Raw genomic sequence first — 16,556 nt, 5'->3', positions numbered from 1 at the left:
CAACCACAGACTGAGGGGCTTAATACAGTTTGGATGGCGGAAATCTGAGAGCGAGGTGTCAACAGGGTTGATTTTTCTTGAGGCCTCTGTCCTTGGCTTGTTGATGGCTGTCTTCTCCCTTTGTCTTCATGGGAGCCTGGCAGGCTACAGTCTGTGGGGTCCCCAAAGAGTCATATACAACTTAGGGGCTAAACAACAGCAACAAATGCATTCGAAGCACATTGTATATGGGTCCTCAGAAGATGCTCAGTAAATATAAAAATAATTACTTATTTTGAAGACTTCTGATTAACTTTTATAATACCTACCTTTGAGGATCTTGTTTCCTTTATCCCTGTAGAAGATGAGGTACAGTCTTTAAAATTGTTGCTGCCCATTCCATACAAATGGATCTATCCATTATATTATGTCCGCTATCTCCTTTTACTATTTTAAAACCTCTTTATTGAGGTATGATTGACATACAAAAAGCTGTAGGTATTGAATTTTTTGTTCAATTTGATGAGTTTGGAGATAAGTATACACCCAAGAAAACCATCACTGCAATCTATGCCATTAACATATCCATTGCATCTTAAAGTTTTCCTTTAATATTGACAATAGTCCTACAAGGATGGCGGTGCCATCACCATTTTAAAAACAGGGAAGCAGTTTTAGAGACATGAAGTAATATACCCAAGCTCACACAGCAAGAAAACAGGGTTCAAATACTGACTCTATATCACAAGATATCTTCCAGTATCTTATCTTACTTCCATACATACCCAAGAGGCACTTATTGAATTCTGCACTAAAAACTGCTGAGTTTACAAGGAAAAATAAGCAATTGCCTTAAGTGGGATGAAGACATTTTCTATCAGGGGAAAAACAAAGGGTTACAAGAGCACAGAAAAAGCATATTTATCTCATCTGAAGGGTTCAAGAAGGTCTGCAGAAAACATACAAGGAGAATCACGAGTTAGCCAAACAGGAAGAAGACAACAGTGCAGATGAAGCTGTACACGTGCAAAGTCCTAGCACTGAGAGAACAAGACGGGCACACAGTCGGCCCTCAATCTGCCTTCTGCACAAGGGGTCCAACTGACTGTGGATCAGAAAATATTTTAAGAAAAATTCCAGGACAATCCAAAAAACAAAACTCGAATTTTCCATGTGCCAGCAACTGTCTGCCTTGTAGTTATAAGTACTTATATAGATGTGCATGTATTAGGTATTATAGGTAATCGAAAGATGATTTGTAGTATACAAGAGGATGTGTATAAGTTATATGAAAATACTATACCATTCACACAAGGGACCTAAGTGTCTGTGGATTTTTGTATCCATGGGTGGAGGGGGAGCGACTCCTGGAACAAATCCCCCAGGGATACCAAGCTACAACCCTAGTTCACAATGGAAGTTTGGAGAACAAGGAGAGGAGAAGTTAGGGGTGAGATGGGAGGCAGGCAGCGGCTAGACAACCAAGGGATGTGCCTGGCTGGCATGTTTAGAGCTCTACTTCTGAGGCAAGGAGCTTCTTGCCAACTCTCTCCTACATCCTATTTCTCACATCAAACCCCTCCAATCTCTCTTCAGTAGCTTAATGGGCTATACAGGACTCCATTCCTTTGTGAAGGCAGCGGCTGTGAAGTTGACCTTCCACACTTTGGCAAGTGGAAATGCTCTCCTGGTAAAGTTGATCTCAGTTACCAGGTCCTTTGGCCAAAAGACCTAATGGAGAAAAATGAACAAGGTTGCTGGGCTTTCTCCAGGACCTGCGACAAGCCACACACCACCAGCCTTTTCCCAGAAGCCTGCATGAAAACAGACGCCTAGCTCAGCAGACAGAGGCGGTGTTCCCGGCAAGCTGATGGTAGGGAAGGAACACGGACCTGCCAATTTGGGGGGCCAGGGTGATGCTGGGAGGGTGACTCAGCACAGATTTATGAGATCCGATCTTGCCAATCTTGGCAGACACTCAGAGGCCAAGGCTCCTTGAAGAGGAAGGCTCCTCAGCAGGACCTCCAGCTTATAAGGGATTTTCATCACGACCAGCCGACAGGCCACCCTGCTCCTTGCACTTTAAACCTTTCAAATAAGAAAGGTTAATTACATTTCAGGCTTGAGAAAGCTAAACTATCCAAGTCACCTGTTCTGTAACATACATACGCAGAACACGGTGGCTGGGCTGAAGGCAGGCTAGTGGAGTTTGTTTTTCTCTCATATCCCCAGCACCTAGAGCATACCGGGTGCTTGGTGAATGGTGGGGGACAGGAAGTGAACTTGTAATCCTTACAGCAGCCGAAAAACATATCTGGTCCATCTTGAAGTTTCACAGCTCCAGTCACTACCAATAAAAATATGAGGTGTCCAGAATTATTGTCGTTGTTCTGTTACTCAGTTGTGTCTGACTCTTTGTGACCCCATGGACTGTAGCTCCTCTGTCTGTGGGATTTTCTAAGCAAGAATACTGGCCTAGGTTGCCATTTTCTTCTCTAGGGAATCTTCCTGATCCAGGAATCGAACCCCTGTCTCCTGCTTTGGCAGGTGGGTTCTTTACTGCTAAGCCACCAGGGAAGCCCCCAGTATCCAAAATATCCATGGATTAATCATTCCCGAAGTATATCAGGTGGCATTGGTACTTGTGTTGAAAAGAACAGGGCAAGTTGGATAAAGACTGCCCTAGGGGAGAAGACAGGAATAAGAAAGAACATCGGAGTGGTCTGTAAGGTAAACACACAAACACACACACTAAAGTCACATATTGTTTAAGTGTAGAATTTTTAAATCACCATGTAAATAAATCATTTGTGATATAAAAATGCCCTTGGAAAACTTCCTAAAGGAGGAAGAAAAGAAAAGGCTGAGTAAAAGGGGAAGTAATGCCATGTAGCCAGAAGTGATGTGTTGCTGACGACCATGGACAAGGCCGGAGAAGGCCATGGCACCCCACTCCAGTACTCTTGTCTGGAAAATCCCATGGATGGAGGAGCCTGGTAGGCTGTAGTCCATGGGGTCGCTAGGAGTCGGACACAACTGCGTGACTTCCCATTCACTTTTCACTTTCATGCATTGGAGAAGGAAATGGCAACCCACTCCAGTGTTCTTGCCTGGAGAATCCCAGGGACAGGGGAGCCTGGTGGGCTTCCATCTATGGGGTCGCACAGAGTCGGACACGACTGAAGCGACTTAGCAGCAGCAGCAGCAGCAGCAGCAGCAGCAGCATGGACAAGTGTCCTGGGATGTCCCCTTGGTCCGAGGTGAGGGGCAAGGTTCTACTAGATTCTTCTTTTCTGCCCAGTCAAATTTCAGGAGAGGAGATGAGTTACTGGAGGTTCCACTGCACATTTCCCAGTTCCCACTGATGACCACACACAGTGAATTGATTTTAAGCTTGTCTAACAAAAAAAAGTCCAGAAGTTTCTCTAATTAAAAACCAAAGATATTCAAGAAATTGCCCCTTTGTTATCCTGTAGAACAGACTTTGAAGGAAGGTTATGTTTGGCTGAGTCTGGGAGCTCTACAATCTACCTGACCCTCTCATCAGGAAAAACACAGAAAGTTCTACAGAGGTTTACAGTTCCCTAGAAGTGCGTCCATGGGCCTTCCTCTAGAAAGAAAAGGTTTGCAAAGTAAATTAACTGTGCTTAGCAATCACTCTTAGAAGTAAGTAAAAGTCTTGACTCTAAATTTCTTCTATATAGCTTTGTTTCCTCTGGATATGTTTCCATTTTGATAAAGTGATTAAAAAGCCTTATTAGATGATGTCAAAGAATCACCTCCGGGATTTTTATTCTTCATTATTTTTCTTCAAGTGTCAAGGGAACCAAAAGGTTGCATGAGTTTCTCCCCGGGTGAACTCGGACAAGACATTTCCCCTTCTCCAAGTGCAGTTTCTTTATCTGTGAAATAAAAGGACTGTGCCTTCTAATCTCTCAAACTCCTTCCAGCTCACGAGAGAAGGAATGCTTCCAACCCAGACCCTCCAGAAATTCTGATAAGTCTTCCCTGGAGAGAAATCAGTGGTTAAATTTTGATCTTTACGTGAACAGAAGAGCAAAATCCTTCTGCAGACAAAGCAAGAAGGAGCAGAGGTGCTGTTTCAATGGAGAACTGAAAACAAACCAGCTGTCTCATTTTTCCCCTCAGCCTCTCCTTTGAGAATTAAAAGCTATTCTTGCGTCTTAAAAAACTCCTCAAAATTATCAGCATTGGCAGAAAATAACCGTAATAAACTGCAAAGATCTCTCAAAGCGCCCGAGGAGGAGGCAGAAGCAGGTTCCCTCTTGACCCTGTTCCTCTCTCTCTTGGTGATTACTTTTCTTGTAGGATGAAGCCTGGCCAGGAATGCGTAGGAAGGGAGAAAGAAAAGATGACTCATCATTTGTCGGCGATTGTTCCAGGCCAGGAGTTGTGCATATGTTATTTCATTTCTCAATGGAATTTGTTTGAACGATGAGGAAAGGGAGATTCGGTGGTGATAAGAAATTTGCATAAAATTATCCAAATAGAGAAGTTGACTCATTTGATAAGACCCTGATGCTGGGAAAGATTGAAGGCAGGAGGAGAAGGGGACGACAGAGGCTGAGATGGTTGGGTGGCATCACTGACTCAATGGACATGACTTTGAGTAAGCTCCAAGAGTTGGTGATGAACAGGGAAGCCTGCAGTCCATGGGGTTGCAAAGAGTCAGACACGACTGAGCAACCGAACAGCAACAATCCAGATAGAGAACATGAGGACAGGGAGGTCGACCTGAGTCTGTCTGCTATAGCCAAGCCCCAAGTACTTTTCACTAAACCGGGAAGATCTGGTGTGTGAGCACCACAAAGACGCTTCTGCATCTGAATGCAAAGATGTCCTAGTGTGTAACATGTGACTCAGACCTGTAATGTCCAACACAGCCCAAAGGGCCCTGGCTGATGACCACAAAGACCACAGCAAGGGATGACACTGGAAATCCATGGTTGGCGGGACAGAGAGCATTATTCAATGACAAAGTGCTCAGTGAAGATGAGGAAACTGGGCCAGCCTTCTCCATGAACCAGTTACGAACTTTGAATAACTGCTTAACATCCCGAGGCTCCTGTTACTTCCTTTACAATAGAGATGAGTGGTATCGTTAGACCCCTTCCTCAGTGGGCCTTTGTGATTATCAGAATAGTATACATCAAGACACTTTTGAAAGAATGAAGTAGTGCTTCATGACTGTCAGTTTTGAGAAGTGTTGACATACATTCTGGATCTTTAGTTCCAGCCCAACACAACTAATCAGACAATTACCTAACCTAACTATAATTCACTTTTGGTTGTGTCTATATTACCTTAATGAAGAATATAATAGGAGGGGAGTCCCTGGTGGCCCAGTGGTAAAAAAAAAAAAAAAAAAATCCACCTGCCAAGGTAGGAGACAAGGGTTCGATCCCTGATCTGGGAAGATCCCACACACCGCGGAGCAACTGAGCCCGTGAGCCACAGCTACTGAGCCTGTCCTCTAGGACCCAGGAGCTGCAGCCACTGAAGCCCACGTGCCCTAGAAGCCTGTGCATCACAACTAGAGAACGGATCCTGCTTGCTGCAATGAGAGAAGAGCCCACACAGCAATGAAGACCCAGCACAGCCAAAATTAAATAAATAAAATTTTAAAAAATATAATAAAAATACCAACAGATTCAGATACTATTCCTTTAGAATAGTTGAATGTCCCCGGACTAGTTAGCACCACAATCACGAGTTTGTAGTTTCACCCAGGAGACTGAAACTTTTCTTTATTTCACAGTGAACTTCTTGAGCCGAGCTCACATCTCTCTCTCAGGCTTGGTTTCCAAATGTCAAGTTGTGGTAAGAATGCAAAGTTCAGAGCTCCCTGTCACTTAGCTAACAAGCAGTGTTATGACTCAAACTGAGGTCTGCTTGACTTAAAAGGTGATGTTCTTTCCACAAACGCTACCCTCCCTCCTATAGCAACAAAGAGCCAGCATGGGAAATAAAGCCCGAAATTCCACTTGTCTGATTAATACAGAGTGCCTATCTGGAGATTTATGTTTGTTTTTCTACTAAATAAATGGTTACATTTCCCCAGCCAAGAATACATTGGGCTAATTAATAACAGCCCTCTTTCAAAGTCTACGACATAGAAAAAAATTCTATCCCCAGGGACCAATCCCTCACAAAGGCCACAGAGAGACCATCTCAAGAGTTCCTCATTAAGAGACCCTCGAGAGCCGCCACACACTGACACCCTGTTGGCCATTCACACCTTAGCAAAGATTAGCACTGGTGAATTGTCAAGCAGAAAATAGCGTGGGGTGGATGGGTGGATGGAGAAGGGAAGAGGGAGGAAGAACACCGAGAAGGAGGAGGGTGGGAGGCTGGTGGGACCGTGAAGGAAAGGGAAGACAAGCTGAGAACCTGCAATTTTCCAGGTCCTTTCTGGGTAACGTGTACACAGCGTCCCTGAACAAAATATACTATTAAATTTTTTGTGCATTGAATACTGTTTGTGCAAATATTCTAGATCAACTTTATGAGCTGTCCCTTACAGGCCATAAAAAGCAGTCTGATTAGACTTCTTCCCTCCTTCTCCATTCACAGTTAGCTTTCCTAACCCCAGGTTCTGGCAATCACTGATCTCTGTAGGAGTTTAGCTTTTCTGGACACTTCACATAAATGAAATTATACTGCAGGTAGCCATTCTTATCCGACTTTCACTTAAAATACTGCTGTTGACCTTCATTCATGTTGCAGCATGTCTCTGTTTTACTCTTCTTTTCTTTCTGAGTAGTATTCCATTACATAGACATTCCACATTTTGTTGATCCACTCATCTCTTGATGAATTATTTCCATTGGAGGGGGGTGTTTACTAGTAAAGTTTCTATGAACCATTATGCACAAGTCTTTGCATGAAGGTATGCTTGTATTTCTCTTGGGTGAGTATCTAGGAGTAGCATTGTTGGGTTGTACTGTATGTGACTGTTTAACTTTTCAATTAACAGCTCTCAAAAGTGGTTGCACCATTTTACACTCCTAGTCTTCCCTTTTCAACCCACTAGCCAAAGAAAATATTTTGATTATCAGCTCAGTATCCTCTTCCCTTTTTTCTTGCTCACCAGAGGTAAATTTGAAGTAAGCAACAAAGTGCTGAAAGAAAGAAAAGAAACTGCTTAACATTTTGGGGCTAGAAAAGCATACTTTCCCTATAGTACTTGCCTTCCTTCATGTACACACACATAGACCTCCAACCAGGGGAGTTAAGAGAAGGATCCTAAGGTGGACAAGAAACGTGACTGGAAGAGGAGGCAGGATCAGTAAGTGTAATTGTAAGCTGTGCATTTGGGTTGTGTTCAGCATCCTTCCAGAGAAGGCAATGACACCCCACTCCAGTACTCTTGCCTGGAAAATCCCATGGATGGAGGAGCCTGGTGGGCTGCAGTCCGTGGGGTTGCCCAGAGTCAGACACGACTGAGCGACTTCACTTTCACTTTTCCCTTTCATGAATTGGAGAAGGAAATGGCAACCCACTCCAGTGTTCTTGCCTGGAGAATCCCAGGGACGGGGGAGCCTGGTGGGCTGCCGTCTATGGGGTTGCACAGAGTCGGACACAACTGAAGAGACTTAGCAGTAGCAGCGTCCTTCATGGCTTCCCAAGGGGCTCAGTGGTAAAAATCCGCCTGCAATGCAGGAGACCCAGGTTTGATCCCTGGGTTGGGAAGATCCCCTGGTGAAGAAAATGAAAACCCATTCCAGTATTCTTGCCTGAGAAATCTCACGGACAGAGGAGTCTGGTGGGCTACAGCCCACGGGGTCTCAAAGAATTGGACACAGCTTAGCAACTGAGCACACAATGTCCTCAGGTTGATGCCGGTCACACCTGGGCACGATGAACTGTGATCGTGAAGGTGGTGCTGCCACAGGATGGAACCACAGGAGCTTCTGGATTCCAAAGGGCCCCACGCAGACAAGGGAATCAGAACTTAGTAGCCGTCTGACTTAAGCAAAACACAGCAGAGTCAGGTCTGAGTCCCAGGCTTGTCCCATTATAAGCAGAAGTTGGGAGTCTGGTCCCTGCCCTTCACAAGTCGCCCCTACCCCCACACTAGCCTTGCGTGGACTTAAGCTCATACCGTGTAACACAGCACATGTGACAGGACTCTGACGGCACCTGGGTGGCAGTATTTTCATGATTAGTTCCTCTACAGACAAGGCTGATAGCCAATCCACTCAGTTCAGTTCAGTTCAGTTGCTCAGTCGTGTCCAACTGTTTGTGACCTCATGAATCACAGCATGCCAGGCCTCCCTGTCCATCACCACCTCCCGGAGTCCACTCAAACTCACATCCTTTGAGTCAGTGATGCCATCCAGCCATCTCATCCTCTGTCATCCCCTTCTCCTCCTGCCCCCAATCCCTGCCAGCATCAGAGTCTTCCAATAAGTCAACTCTTCACATGAGGAGGACAAAGTACTGGAGTTTCAGCTTTAGCATCATTCCTTCCAAAGAAACCCCAGGGCTGATCTCCTTCAGAATGGACCGGTTGGATCTCCTTGCAGTCCAAGGGACTCTCAAGAGTCTTCTCCAACACCACTGTTCAAAAGCATCAATTCTTCGGCGCTCAGCCTTCTTCACAGCCAATAGGCATTGATAAGTCTGTACTGGTTACTTAAGGATTGAAATGCTTCTATAATAGAAACCAAGTGGTTTGATGAAGAGTCATTTCCTCTATGGCTTTTGCCTTCTCTCTAGAGCCCCTAGATGCCCCCTGGTGCCCCAAACAACATCTCCAGGTGATCCAGAAACCGAAGGGTTAAAGCCTGGCATGGATGGCCCCTGTTTCCCATCCCCCAGAGATGTGAGTGGCATCCGCTCTGAGTGGTGCTCATGTTCTGTTGCTGCTGCTGCTAAGCCGCTTCAGTCGTGTCCGACTCTGTGCGACCCCATAGACGGCAGCCCACCAGGCCCCACCATCCCTGGGATTCTCCAGGCAAAAACACTGGAGTGGGTTGCCATCCTGTTGTTAAATGGTTTACCCTCAGCACTTTCTACAGAAAAGCTAGAGAAGACACTTGAGTTCACATAACCCACTTCCTTGACATCTCTGGCCCATGCATTCTTATCTATTCTTACAGACACTACCCTTTACCTAGAATACACGTGAGCTGCTCATGGTTATAACAAAACATAACAGCCACTATCACTTAGTAAGTGTCTACTGTGTTCTGACCCTTTATGAGTACAATACCATTTGATCCCCAAAGAAAGCTACAGAGTGGGCTTTTTGCTCTGATTCTTTAAGTGCCTGAGACCCTTTTAAAGCATAAATATAAATAACATCCTTAAAGCTAACATCTGGGCTTCTTCATGGTGAGTCTTTCTACCAAGTCTCACTGTCTTTGCTGATCTAAGGTAATGGAAGCTATTTAAAAATAACCTCTTGGGACTTCTCTGGCAGTCTAGTGGTTAAAATTCTGTGCCTCCAGTACAAAGGGTACAGGTTCAATCCCTGGGCAGGGAACTAATATTCTGCATGCCATGTGGTGTGGCCAAAATAAAATAAGAATGACTTAACTAAAAATTTGAGAACCATTCTCAAGTGTTCTGATTCACTAAAAAAAATGCTAACTTTAAGATGTCATCTTTAATGGATTTACCAACTCATTACAAGACTGCAAAAGCATTCAAACTCTATCCTGGCGAGAGCCTGATGGCTTCTCACTACGGTGGGGACTGTAGTCACACGTGCTGGGAATGTGGAGCCAGCCTCTTTGAGCACGTGAATAAAATCATTCACTTTTGCAGTCCCACTCTTACATTTGTGTTTTTTATTTATATTCCCAGCCATCATTTTTTCATGCTTTTACACTCTCTTGTTATAAAATAATACATAGATTTAATGGAGACAGGCTTTGTCACAGTAAGAGGCCTGGATTTAGTGGTTTCTAGGGGGGAATTATTTGGGATAACTAATTGAAACCAAAGTGCATTTCCATTCCTTGCCTGCAACAATAAACACTAGGTCTTCAAAGGCTGACCAAGTTTCCAGTGATTCCTAACAATAGCAGTTGTCATTTTCAAATGATGGTCCTTTTGAAACGCCAAGTGGAGTGAAGAAAAAGTGTGTGCTATTGCTGATTAGACAGGAATATGACTTGCAGAGGCCTATGTTACTCTCTTGTCTGCAAATTTTCTGCCCTGATTAATTACAAAGAGTGCCAGAGTGTGTTGACGTTAGTTAAAAGCATTTGCTCTTTCCAGCCTGTCGTTATACCCGAATTAAGGATTTCTGTGTCGAGGTGAGGTCAGGAGGGTTCAGATCTGTTTTCCACTGATAAATCTTTCTGTCCCGTAAGGATTAAAGGAACCCAAGGCTTTCATATGTAAAACTAATACATGATCGCCTGTGTGTATGTGTCTCCATGATCAAAGAGCGCTTAGCCAAGTGGGAATGCCTCAAAGAGATAATAAGTGATTTGTTCACTACAAACATTACAATTATCTATTCCTCTACAAAGTACTGAGAATAAATTCTCTAATCAGAGTTAATTAGCATCCTTGTTGCTCTGGGTTTAGCTGGCTAGCTCTCTTAAAGGTATATGAACGTAAAAAATTAGGTGCCTTTTCCAAGCCAACTTCTTAAACTCTTCCACAGTTAGTTGGAGGAACTGCCCGCTCCTTAGCTTCAACCCATTTCCTGCCATTTGATGAAATCAACTGAACAGAACTCACTGGGACCGTCCTCCATACTTACTCTTCCATGCTTTTATTGATGGACTGCCTGCTCTGTGCCAATCACCTTTTAGAGAGCTTCATACCCTCAAATCCGTGATCCGACAGAGGCTCCGTAAAGAGCAATGAGCCCTGGGTGCGCTGGGAGCCAAAGGAGAGGGGCGTGTGGACAGAAATGACGTCTCTAAGGAGGTGAGAGTCAAGCTCAGTTTGGAAGAATGATAGGAATTTGGTAGGTTTCTGGGAGGAAGGAGGACATTTCAGGAACATGAACAACAAAGCCATGTGAACTAATCACAACAACAAACACTTATTAAGGGCTCTGTGCCATATACTGTGCATATTTGATTCATTGAATCTTCACCCAAAGTGCTATAATGTAGGTTCTATTAGTAGAGATTTAGAAAGAAGAGGAAATAGAGGGTGAGGAGGATGAAGTGACTAAAACAAGACATGGAGTTGATAAGATGCAAAGTCGAACCCAGGCCATCTGACTCCCGGGTCTGTGTGTTATTCCAACTAGATGTGAGTGCGTGCGCACACATACACATACACACACACACAGAAAATATTTGTCCTCAAAGGACTCTATTGGGATAGGTGAGGATGCTGCTGCTGCTGCTGCTAAGTCGCTTCAGTCGTGTTCGACTCTGTGTGACCCCATAGACGGCAGCCCACCAGGCTCCCCCGTCCCTGGGATTCTCCAGGCAAGAACACTGGAGTGGGTTGCCATTTCCTTCTCCAATGCATGAAAGTGAAAAGCGAAAGTGAAGTCACTCAGTCGTGTCCAACTCTTCGTGACCCCATGGACTGCAGCCTACCAGGCTCCTCTGTCCTTGGGATTTTCCAGGCAGGAGTACTGGAGTGGGGTGCCATTGCCTTCTCTATAGGTGAGGATAGGTACTGAATTTTTCCTGCACTTCCTACGTTTTCTGCATCAAAGAGCTCTACAAAGAAAATGCAACCACCACCCAGAAGATGAAGAGCTGAATGTAGCTGACCACCCAATGACTCATTTTTGTCTTAAAAACAAGAAACAACACACAGAAATGCTTCCCGACGCACCTGATGCCTGGGGAGTGTTTGACTCAGGGCCCAGCCTCCCCTCACCGCCCACCACCCCCGGAAGTCTCTTCCTCCAGATTTTCCAAAGCCCTCCCATCACAGAGGCTCCTTCTCATCCTTGGTACAACATGGGACATGGATTGTCAAGAGGCGGGTGGGTTGTGATTATTTTTCCACACAAGTGCAGTTAATAGTGACGAATAACCAGAATGGACTGTTCTCTGCTCTCTCAGTCACATGAAAAAAGTTTGGGGTTAAGAATAAAATGCTCGCTCATATTTGGCTTTACAATTGTGTCAAGTTCAGAACCATGCGCTCATAGAAACAGTCCAGGGCCTGAGGAGTACCTATCATTGTATTTGTCATCTGCTTTTTAATGCTCTTTTCTTCTCTCATCCTCCCAACAGCTCCCCCAAATACGCATTATTATCTCTGTGTAATGAATGAGGAAACTGACGGCTATACAGTTTCTGTGACTTGTTGATGTTGACATCCTCCTGGTAATAACAGAGAAACAGGATTTGAACCCAGATTTTTTTAAACTGTGAATGCACAGTGGTAACCATTCGTTCTCGAGAAGCTCTCCCTCAGCTTTAAATAGGTGGGACATGGCAAAATCCAGGCCATTTTCCCTTCAGTTAATTTGGAAGACAGCAGTAGAGACTACATTTGGAGTAAAAAGTCTTTAAAACGAAAAATCCCTCATGGCATGGGGGAGTTTAGTTCCCCAACCAGGGATGGAACCCGGGCCTCCTACAGTGGAAGCACAGAGTCTTAACCACTGGACCACCAGGGAAGTCCAAAGACATCTTTTTTAAAAAAATTATACAATGCTGTGTTAGTTTCAGGTGTATAACAAAGAGCCTCAGGTATGTGTGTGTGTGTGTGTGTGTGTATACATATATATAATTTTTCAGATTCTTTACCATTACAGGTTATTACAAGATACTGAATATTGTTCCATGTGCTATACAGTAAATCCTTACTGCTTATTTTATATATAGTGGTGTATATCTATTAATCCCATATTCCTAACTTATCCTTCCCTCTCCTCTTTTCCCTTTGGAAACCACAAATTTGTTTTGTATGCCTCTTGTAAATAAGTTTATTTGTACCCTTTTTTAAAAAATAGATTCCACATATAAGTGATGTCATACGATATTTGTCTTTGTCAGACTTACTTCACTTAGTATGGTAAAATCTGTGTTACTGCAAATGGCATTATTTCATTCTTTATGGCTGAGTAATATTCCACCCTATATACGTACCATATTTTCTTTATTCATCCATCTGCTGATGGACATTTAGGTTGCTTCCGTGTCTTGGCTGCTGTGAATATTGGGGTGCACATATCTTTTCAAATTAGACTTTTATCTGGATATTTGCCCAGGAGTGGGATTGCTGGGGCATATGGTAACTCTATTTTAGTTCTCTGAGGAACATCCATGCTGTTTTCTGCAGTGCACTAGGGGTTCATTCTGATGTAGAACAAGCCCGATTTCTGTACTTCTGGACATATAAACGCCCTGTATGCGATTTCTGAAGCATTGCTAGAAATGGTCAAGTTGAGGCTTTACCATTCTTCCCCAGTTTTCTAAATAGTTGTCCAAGTTATACGATCAGCAAATTATATGCACTCATATGTGCACATTTGTTCTGAAGCTCAGCACAACTGTAATTTGGGCATGTGAGTAATTTCTACATGGCTTTGCCAGAACAGAAGAGACAGTGTTGGACTTAATGAATGCGTTGTCATGATCTTCTTTGCGTTAACTACCTGCCAGTATATTGCTGGACAAGTGACCCACTTATGCAACCCCTCAGGGTCTGCCAAGGCCTTTCACATGCATCATTTTATTTCATATTTACAGTGGACTTTGAGTCAGGCGTATCAATGCAGAGATGCTTATCTCCAGGCTACAGAAAAGGAAACTTGGTCTCAGATTAGGAAAACTGTTAGAGACTTTGCAATTAAAAGATAGGGACACTAGGTGTAAAATATACAACTATTGAGAACATCCCATATAGCACAGAGAACTCTACTTAATGCACCGTGGTGATCTAAATGGGAAGGGAATCTGAAAGGGGGGAGAGATATATGTATACATATGGCTGGCTCATTTTGCTATGCAGTAGAAACACATAACATCGTAAAGAAACTATACTCCAATAAAAATTAATTTAAAAGAAAAGAAGGGGGTACCTATTCCAAGGACAGTATTATTTCCACTATACCATACTGTCTTCTCCATCAACCACTGCCCAAGAGGAATCAATGACACACAGACCCTCACCACACAAGTTCAGCTTACCACCAACCCACAGGGTTCTTAATGCTGCCCTTACTAACTCCAAATGCTGAAGGAAACAGGAGCTTAAACCAGTGGTTCTTGACCAAAGGTGAGTCAGTCACTGTTAGTTGCTCAGTCACATCCAGCTCGTTGCGACCCCATGGGCTATAGCCCGCCAGGCTCCTCTGTCCATGGAATTCTTCAGGCAAGAATCTCGGAGTGGGTTGCCAATCCCTTCTCCGGGGGAATCTTCCCAACCCAGGGATTGAACCCAGGTCTCCCCAATTGCAGGCAGATTCTTTACCATCTGAGACACCAGAGAAGCCCCTGACCAAAGGTGATTTTGGCAGTGTCGGGGGGATATATTGTTGTCATAGCTGGAGAGGATGTTGGTACTGGCGTTCAGTGGGGAGAGGTCAGGGAGGCTACTGAATATCTTACAACACACAGAACAGTACCCTGAAGCAAAGAAGTGTTTAGTCCCAAATGTCAACAGTGTTGAGGCCGAGAAATTCTGTCTTAGATGAACTGTCCTTAGGATGATATGAGAAAGGAAGGAATAAAGGAAAGGAAAATATTTTCCCCATTGATACAAGATAATTCTGCACTGTGTAGGGTGAGCTATTTCCAGTCTTATGAGCTGCTCTGTCTTCAAGGACTGGGTGGTAGGTAGGGGAGAAGGATCTCTTAGTATTTTCCTAGGAGAGAGTCCCTGCTCTAAGCTGAGAATAAATAAGAAAATGAACTTCAACATACAGAAATCTACTTTGCAGCTCACTTTCCCCCCCAAGAATGCATTTACTCAATATTGTTTGAGTGCTGAATGATAAAGTATCCATGGTGTGTATATCCGTGATACACTAAAGAACATATGGGCTGATCTCAAGATGAACACAGAAAAATAAACATGTCAATTAATGACAGGAAACATTAAAGGGGAAAAATCATTTAAAATGATGTCTATACTGGATTTTTAAACTTTAAGACCAAAGTGCATTTTTTGGGAATTTTTTTAAATCATGAAATTCTATGAAAAGAGAATCTGCAGTAGATTCTTCCTGTTTGAACAATTTCTCTTTACCATTATCAAGGAGTTATCAAAATATTTAAAGTATTAACAATTTGTTAATCCAATATTTTAACTGTAAGCATAAACAGTTTGTAATTTGTGAAACTCAAAGCTAGGTTGAAAAATAAGCTTAATGTAATTTTAAATACATGTCTTTTTCCAAAAGTGTAATTGCCAAGCAGTTGGTAGCTGGGATGAGGGCTTCATTTTCACCACGAAACTGTAAATCCATCATCAGTGAGAAGACTGTAAATTATGCATTCAGGGGAAATTCCTGTCGCTTAGCCTGCTGGGGGAATCCAAGAAAAGCAGTAGGAAAAATGACTTATTACCTCTGCACGCTGACCTGAAACTTGCACAGATAGTTCATTGCTAGAGAGAGGGACTGGCAGAATATAATTCAGCAGCAAAGTCCAAAATGAACTTCTAGGACCCATGAAGAGGGGACAGGGGAAAACAGATTTTGGTGTTGCATTTTTTATCTCCCAACTGAGCAACTGAACTGAACTGAACTGAATTGAAGACACCTCTAGAAAACTAGTGTGTATTCCTTGAAATACAACAATTTCACACATCAGGATCTGCCAAACCATAGCTGAGAAAGGAATCAGGTGTTGCCTGAATCTTCCACATATGTTCTTGGCAAAAGCATATCTCTGTATATTAAGTGCCAAGTGAATAACACCCAAAGTACACGAAAAATTAATCAACTCCGAGGCGATTAGCCAAGGTTTTATCATAGGCTGTCCAGACAATAAATTCAATATTTAACAAATGAAGAGATGGGAATGAATCTTTTCTCGTGGACCAAGGATAGTCCTTCCCTTTGATTAACTCAGGCTTGAGTCCAAGGGTTTGTTGGTCATCTCTGAACAGAACTGGGACCACAGTTCTGTTCAGAGACGTAAGATGTAACTTACACAAAGTACTGAAAGTTATTTTTCTGAAATATGAAAGTATTAGCAACTTTCTCATAGGTTAGCCATATTGGTTAAACTAGATGACGTATGTCGGAGAAGGTGATGGCACCCCACTCCAGTACTCTTGCCTGGAAAATCCCATGGACGGAGGAGCCTGGTGGGCTGCAGTCCATGGGGTTGCAAAGAGTAGGACACGACTGAGCGACTTCACTTTCACTTCTCACTTTTCTGCATTGGAGAAGGAAATGGCAACCCACTCCAGTGTTCTTGCCTGGAGAATCCCAGGGACGGGGGAGCCTGGTGGGCTGCCGTCTATGGGGTCGCACAGAGTCGGACACGACTGAAGCAACTTAGCAGCCCTGCAGCAGCAGATGATGTATGTAAAGCCGCTGGTCCATAGATGTGTCCTGTAAATAGGTTTAGGGTGAAGGTAAATAAGAGAAGAGGTTTATGTGCTTGTTCCGCATAGGCCCAGAGAACAGACACAGAAGGGATGGGAGAGGATGAAAA

This window comes from Bos indicus x Bos taurus, chromosome 18 (assembly GCF_003369695.1).
Source record: "Bos indicus x Bos taurus breed Angus x Brahman F1 hybrid chromosome 18, Bos_hybrid_MaternalHap_v2.0, whole genome shotgun sequence".
In the NCBI taxonomy this organism is placed as follows: Eukaryota; Metazoa; Chordata; class Mammalia; order Artiodactyla; family Bovidae; genus Bos; species Bos indicus x Bos taurus.
This window is presented reverse-complemented; position numbering follows the sequence as displayed.